At 53.7% G+C, this 7,566-nt stretch overlaps 1 long non-coding RNA gene across 1 annotated transcript; it reads right to left on the bottom strand.

Moving 5' to 3' along the window:
- Positions 1-1,539: 1,539 nt before the first annotated feature.
- On the bottom strand, positions 1,540-2,556 carry LOC127348591 (uncharacterized). Its single transcript, XR_007879841.2, has 3 exons — positions 2,065-2,556; positions 1,934-1,987; positions 1,540-1,846 (listed from the first exon to the last, which is right to left on the bottom strand). It is a non-coding gene; the product is annotated as an uncharacterized lncRNA (long non-coding RNA).
- Between the last annotated feature and the right edge of the window lie 5,010 nt (positions 2,557-7,566).

Genomic DNA, 7,566 nt, shown 5'->3' on the forward strand with positions numbered 1-7,566 from the left:
CAGGTCCGGAGAGGAGAGCAAACGTCCATGGAACGTAGCTCTGTTGCGTCCTTTCTACTCTTGAAGTGGTGGTGTAAGAAGTTCCTTTTTGTACCTTATATGCTATGAATAAAAGATGCCGGAACCTTGAATGAATCTCGGGGACTGCCCCAACTTAAGTTGCATGTAACTTGTTTATTTTTTCAGTTTACCGGTTGCTTATTGAATGTTTTTTCTTTCTGGTTTAGTAGTGTGCTAAATCCTACCGGAGTCTTCGACTCTGCTGCTGTCCGCAAACCGGCTTCATGGCAAGCAAGATAAACCGGTAGGAGATAAGCACATGAACTGCGAAGAGGGAGAGCAGGAAAGAACAATCCGGAAAATTTAACTAACCCCGGTTAAACCGGTTTTTTGCAAAATTTCAAAATTATTTCTAAGTTCAAGAAGATGCTTGTTTGGTGAAAGAACCTTGTGCTCATACGCCAAAGAACGCCCAGAGAAGGCAGGCAGAGCCAAGGCAAAAGAACCAAGTATGCATCAAATTGGATGCGGAAACAATTGGGAAATCTTTGCAGTGCAGGATAAAAGCAGAACCAAAAGCAAATATGCTAAGGCAAACATAAGATAATTAACACAGGTATAACATACCGGCATAAACTGTTGTGCCACAACCAAAAGCAGATTTAAAGTCTTACACCATAAACCCCGGCATACCGGGGTAGAATTTAACAAGCATTGTTTTAAAGCAAGCAGGACCAACAGACATATTACAGGCAAACATTTCATAGAGGATCATCAGGCAGCAGGGGCTTCCGGAGGAGCATCGCCAGCATCAGCGTCGTCCAGGAGCTCTTCCTCGGCTTCATCTTCCTCCTCATCAAGATAATCTTTGACGTTAGGAGGGGGAGGGATGAAGGTGCGCATGTCGGCGTACTCCGCAATGTGGTACGCGCGATCCTGCCGCTTAGCGGTGAGGATCGGGTCCAGATCGGTTTCTGCGTCTTCGCGCACGCCGGTAAGGGTGTCCAGGTCGAGCTCCGGGTACCAGGAACAAGCGACGCGGAGGGCGGAGTCCGCTCCAGCGCGGGCAGCAGAGCACTGCCACTCGCGGATCCTCCTGCCGGCACCCTTAAGACGATCGCTGATGAGGGAGAAGGTATCCGGCACCTCCTCGCCAGGCCAGAGAGTCCTGAAGAGCTGGGTAGCTACATCAGGAATGTCCGATAGATTGCGATCTATGGCGCGCATGTGAGACACCCGCGCGTTAAGCGCGACCAGATGGTCATTGGGCGTCCATGGCACGGCAAGATTCGCTTGGCCTTGGTCTTTGCGGCGCGCGTCAACCTTCTTGACAGCGTACTTCTGTGAGTCCGGAAAGAGGCCTGTGCGAAGAAAGAAAAAGGCTAAGGAAAAGAATCCGGAAGAAAAAGAGACCGGAAGGAAAAGAATCCGGAAGAAAAAGAGACCGGAAGGAAAGATAACGGAAAGAAAATGGGGTCGGAAGAAAAAAGGGCTCGTATGCAGTAGTCAAGGTATGTAAAAGAAAGGAACTCACGGTAGGCAAGTGCGTCAGTCTGCAGGATCAGCTGGTTGCATTCCTTGTGCTCCTCCTCCAGCCGCGCGGCTTTCTCCTCAGCACCCTTCCGGGCCTTGGCCAGCTCCTCCAGCTCAGCCCGCAATACCACAGTGGCATTGCTGGCGTCCTCCAGAGCCTCGTCCAACTTGGCCGCTGCATTCGCTTCAGCGGCTTTGAGGGCCATGGCATGATCAAGCCCCAGCTGAATGAGCTGAGACTTGAGCTCCTGGTAGCTGGTCTTGTGGGCGCTCAGCTCCTCCTGGTGCTGCCGGATGAGCTGGTCCTTCTCCCCTGTAACCGGAAAAGAGAGTGTTAACAAGGTTATGCTAATAAAAATGAAGAGGAAACAGAGTAACAGGAGAAAGAAGAAAATCATACGTTGGGCGGCGGCGAGCTGCTCCTTGAGAGCATCGATGGAAGCTTCCGGGATCACTGTTAAGCAGAAATTGCGAATGTTAGGAGGAAAAAAGGTTTCCGGTAACAAAGATGCCGGTAGAACAAAAACTTACCTTGGCACTTATCATGTGCCTCAGCGAGCTCCCGATGCTCCCATAGAAGCTCCTCGAAGAGGGCCTTCCGAGCGTCAGCCGTGAGCTGTTCAAGAAAAAGAAGTAAGTTCAGTTTTGCGCTAAGAACAAGGTTCTTAACCCGAAACTCGGGGACTGGCAGTGCCGGTTTCGCGCATTTCTAAGATAAGTTTTGCCCTAAGAACAAAGTTCTTAACCCGAAACTCGGGGACTGGCAGTGCCGGTTTTGCGCGTTTCTGAGATAAGTTGTGCGTTAAAGAGAAGGTGTTTGACCCAAAACTCGGGGACTGGCAGTGCCGGTTTCACGCTAAGTTTTTAAGTTAAGTTTTGCGCTAAGAGCTGCGCTCTCACCACAAAACTCGGGGATTGGGGAAAATAGACAAGAGAGAAACCGGCATGAGCTAAAAATAGAGCAAAGCCGGAAGCAAGGAAACCGGTAAAGATTGAAGAAAGTCAGTAAAACGTACCATCAAGTTATTCGTGGAGTCGTACCACGCGCTGTCGAGCTCTTTCACGGCGCTGCGAAGCCGCATAAAGTGCTCCTCGGAAGACCGGTCCCCGACAGGGTCAGGTGCCGGCAGCCTGTCCTTGCCCAGGCCGCGGGTCACCGGAGTCATGTCCGCGGCGTTCCACTTTTGAGCGTAGGGCAGAAGGTGCCCCAGGTCCCGGCCTTGGCGCTGGAACTCTGTAATGCGGCCAAGGAGGCCAGTGGCCTTCGTGGCGGCATCCTTGGCGGCCTTGGCGACGTGCAGCACCAGGGGCTGCTGGCCGCCGGAAGGGGCGCTGGAGGCCGTCGCCTTCCCCTTGATGAGCTTGGAAGTCTTGGGCGGCGGCGCGGTAGAAGCGGCCCCGGAGGGCTTGGCGCGAGGAGCATCTGGCGGAGGCATGAGGATGGTTCGTGGAGAAGGGGGAGCGCTAGGAGCGTCACCCGTTTTGGAGCCTTCCGGCGCGGAAGATTCCGGCGCGGAAGTTGTCGTCTTTTCAAGGACGGGAGGAGCAGGAGGCTCCGCCCGCCCGGCAGCTTCTTCTTCTCCGGCGCCGATGTTGCTGGCGCCGGTGTCCTGGTGTTCAGGGAGAAAGGAAAGATCCTTCTCCGTGCGGTGATCTGATGATGAAGGGGCCGCACGCCCCGAATTTGTTGTGCCCCCCGAGAGGGAGGCAGAGGTGTTGCCGGCACCAGATGTTGCCGGGCTTGAGCGAGTAGGAGGGGTTGAGGTCCTTGCTGATCCCTCAGAGCCCGATGGCCTTGGGCCAAGCTTGAGCGCAGGGCTAAGAAAAAGAAAAGACAAATGGTTGAGAAAAAGCAACCGGAAAAAGAGCTTGGCAAAAAAGAGGCAAGCCGGAAAATGAGAAACTTACCCGGAAGCAGTTGGCATCACCTTGCGCCCGTAGCGGCGCACGCCCACTTCCTTCTCCCCCACGGGCTCGGTCCGGAAGCGCTTGGAGGGAGGGGCCTGGCTAGGACCGGCATTAGATGCCGGCTGTTTGTTCTTTTGGCCCTGGGCCATGAGTTTGTCCACAAACTCAGAGCCGGCCTCGGCGCGCAGGGGCGGCACGCGCTCGTGGATCTATGAATTGAATATGGCTGAGAAGCAATTCGCAGGAAAGCAATAGCAGCAAAGTACGGGAAACCGGAAAAGAAGGTACCTCGAGCACGGTCAGGTCATCGGAGGTCCCGGTTGGCTCCGGCGGGTCCCGGCCAAGGCGCGCAGCCGGAGTCTTGCCCATCTTCAGATCCTTCCAAAAGATGTAGGGATCTGGGTCGAAGGAGTCAAGGGCGCGCTTCCGGCAAGTTCCTCGCCGCTCTGCTTGGATGAGGGGGAAGCGGTCTTTGGCCTGAAACAAGATAAAAAGGAAGGTTAATAAAAGCAGAAAGTTACCGGCAAAAACAACCCCAATTGCGTAATCTCTTACTTCTTGAGTCGGAGGGTTAGTAGAGCTGAGGGGAAGGAGGCCCCATTCCCAAGCAAATGGCATAGCAGTTTGGCAAATCTGCTTAGCCTTGCGAACGACATCCTTCTTGCTAAGGGGACGGCCTGTGATCTTGGTAGGATCGCCAGGGCCATACATCTCGCTCATCCTATGCGCACGGCGCTTCAGAGGAAGCACCCGGCGTGAGATAAAGGTGCGGATGATATCATCAGAGCAGATGTTGGTCTCCTTCTTCAAAGAAGCCAAGAAGCGTACTACCCGGTTGGTTTCGGCGTGATCCGTCTTCGGGTTGTAGCTCCAATTGGTTCTGCTAGGGGGCCCCGCTTGGTATGGAGGAAGATCGATAAGATTGGCGCGGCCGCTGTTCTTCACCTAGAAAAAAGTTCCTTGCCAGGCGCGGCAGGACTCGAGGCCGGAAAACTTAAGAAAAGTGCTCCCTTGACGGGAGCCAACGATGCAAGATCCGCACTCCACGGGCGGTTTGGGCTTAGGGATTTCCTTGCCCTGGACGGAGTTTATCCGTAAACAAAAGAAGCGGGCAAACGTCTCACGAGTGGGACGAATGCCGATATAGGCCTCCATGAAGGTGGCATAGCAAGAAAGGTAGAAAATGGCGTTGCCAGGAAGGTGGTGAGGTTGGAGTTCATAGAAATCTAAAAACTCCCGAAAGAAAGGGGAGGCAGGAAGGCCGAAGCCGCGCTCAAAGTGAGCGAGAAAAACAACATATTCATCGGGCTCGGGGTCCGGTTCGATTTCGTCACCGGGAATCCGGCAGACTACTCCTTCCGGAATCCGGCGGGACCGGTATAACCAGTCGATCTCAAACTCAGTAACATTAGAGCCCATCCAGGCTCCGCGGGTGATTGGGGAAGGCTCCTCGCCGGAAGATTGGCTGGAGCTACTAGATGCTTCGCCAGAGCTACTCGCTTCAAGGTGGCTACCGGATGCTTGGCTAAAGCTACCGGATTCTAGATGGCCACCGGATTCTTGACGGCTACCGGATTCCTGCTGGTTGCCGGAATCGGTCTCCATCGGATCTGAAGCCGTGGATTCGCCGGAAGATTGTCTACGGCGCTTAACAGAAAGGGAAGAAGAAGATGCGGAGGAAGATTCCTCGTCAGACATTGGATGGGTAGGCAGAAAAACAGAAATCCCACACTTGAACCCCGCGTGAAGATCTACGAGTAAGAAGAAAACTAAAGAAAAAGAAGAAATAAGAACACCGCAGACCCAAGATCTGAAAAGCAAGCAAACGGCGAGCAAAGTAAGATTGGTACCAACCTTGAGCGGCGCAGTCGCTGAGGGAAGTGTTTGCCGGTGGTGGAGCGGACCTGCGGTCGCCGGCGAGCACCGTCGACGGCGAGGCGGAGAAGCTTGCAAAGGAGTGCGAATGCGGCGGGCGTGGTGAAGTTGCTGCTGAAGATCTCCGCGCAGCGAAGTCCGGCGGAAGCACGGCGTGAGTTCGCCGGGCGCCGGAGCTTGAGCGAGCGACGGCGGACGAAGAGCGGCGGAAGAGCAAAGGCGAGGAGCACTGTGCGCGAAGAATGGGGAATGCGAAGAAGATGAAGAAGAAGGGACGGTTGTGCTTATAAAGGAGAGAGAAGATGTGCTAAAAACCGCTGGGCCACGGCGGTTCGCCTCGCGGCCCGCGACGGTTCGCGCCTTGGGCCGCCACGTGGCGAAGAGGTACACGCGAGAAAAGGGGAGGCCACACGGGAGTGCACACGGGATCCCGAGTGGGTAGTGGGATCCGCAGCGGGGCATTTAATGACCGCGCGGGAGTCGAAGCGAAGTGACAACTGACACTGGCATGGCAGTTAACAGTGCGCATGTCGCTGACAGGCGCGGGGCCCGAAATATTCTCGACTTCACCGAGGAAGCTGTAAATGTGAATGATGTCGGAAAAGGGAGATGCCGAAAGATGCCTTGCAAAGAAAAGAAAAGGCAAAGAAAGGCAAAGATGCCGGATCCAAGCTCAGGCCGAAGAGATTAAACCGGTATCCTGAAAAGATGAAAACCTGGCATGGTCTGTAGGATAGAATCCTCCAGACTATACCAGCTTCGGGGACTAATGTTGGGGGGATAACCCCCGGTATGCCAAAGGCATGCCAAACCGGATGGTTTAAGTCATCGAGATACCGGTTTAACTTTCTTACCGGAACAGAGGTAGGAGTTTGGCTAAGTGAAGCCAAGCCGGCATCCCCAAGGGCGTATGCTTAACCCGGTAAAGAAGATACCGGAGTGAAGGGCCTGTCGGCAGGACTGGTCAAAGATTCTCTCCAGGGCAAGAAGACAAGGATGAGCTAAGCAAAGTGGCTTTAATTAGAGCCCTGGCGCCAAAGAGAGGGATGACGCTCAAAGAGGCCGGAGGACATCAGCAGCCCTGATTAAAGAGGACCCCGGCGTCATCTGTGATTAAAGTAGCTTTGTAAAGTAGTTTGTCCAGTCAAAGATGCCATTAGGGTTTCTTGTTCTGTAAGCCACCCTCTCCCCTATATAAGGAGAGGGAGTGCGCCTCTTACAGGCGCGAGACCAGAGAAAAGATTAGGCAATCGAACTTGTAACCATGTTGAGATCAATGAAGCTAGCGATCTAGTAAAGAGTTCTTCCTCTTGTCTCTCTTCTTGTATACCGGCCTCTGGTTGTGTTCTTGAGGAAAGCATCCGGAAGTTCTTCCCATCTAATCGCAAACCCTCCCCCGAATCCTTTAGCGTCCATTCGGCCCCAATCTAAGCCATCCTATGGCATCTGCTCGTTCACCACGACGACATTCGTCCCGTTTTATAAATAAAATCACACTAGGTCAAACTGATACAAAGTAGTGAGGAAGAAACCTCTTAAAAAGAAGACCAAAGATAAAGCAAGAAAATATAGGAGACGTCTCACACCTCACCCTTCAAGATATAACCGAAACTACCGACTAAAATTGAGGCCCTGCCTCCTTGTAAAGCCACCGGACATCGTCGTCTCGTACCCACCAAGTTGTTGCTAGGAAGAGCCGCCTGCCCTCCCGTTCTGGGCTGTGGAGCGTAGAACCCGCCGACATCCAACAAGTACCGAGAACGAAGACCACAATGTCATGTGTAAAAGATAAGAGGACACCGAGTCCACCCTATGCCGAGGTTGAAGAGCACCAAGAGAGGATTTGAGCATGCCCGCCGAGGGCCAACCGAAGGTACCCAAGCTCCATGACGACACCCCCAAAAAGATGGCAACAATAGGTGCCGCCGCCGTCAAGACCGAGAACGGTCAATGATTTTCAATCGGAGCTCTAGCACGGGGGAGCGACCACAGTGCTGCCCCCGTCGTTGGCGCAAAAGCGCTGGCTCGACCGAAATCAACTCCCACCACACCAAGGAACCATGAGAAGCCCTTCATCAACGAACAAAGCCTCCGAGATATGGTCTGGGGGCTGCCACTGCCGAAGCACCACCGAGACCAGGCACCCCCATCGACCACTCTACGTCATCCCCATAACCTAGGAGAGAAGCCACCACCACTGCTATGTCTCCCGCCGCAACAAAACAGACATTAAGTAACACAGTTACATGA

The sequence above is a fragment of the Lolium perenne genome, chromosome 4 (genome assembly GCF_019359855.2).
Source record: "Lolium perenne isolate Kyuss_39 chromosome 4, Kyuss_2.0, whole genome shotgun sequence".
In the NCBI taxonomy this organism is placed as follows: domain Eukaryota; kingdom Viridiplantae; phylum Streptophyta; class Magnoliopsida; order Poales; family Poaceae; genus Lolium; species Lolium perenne.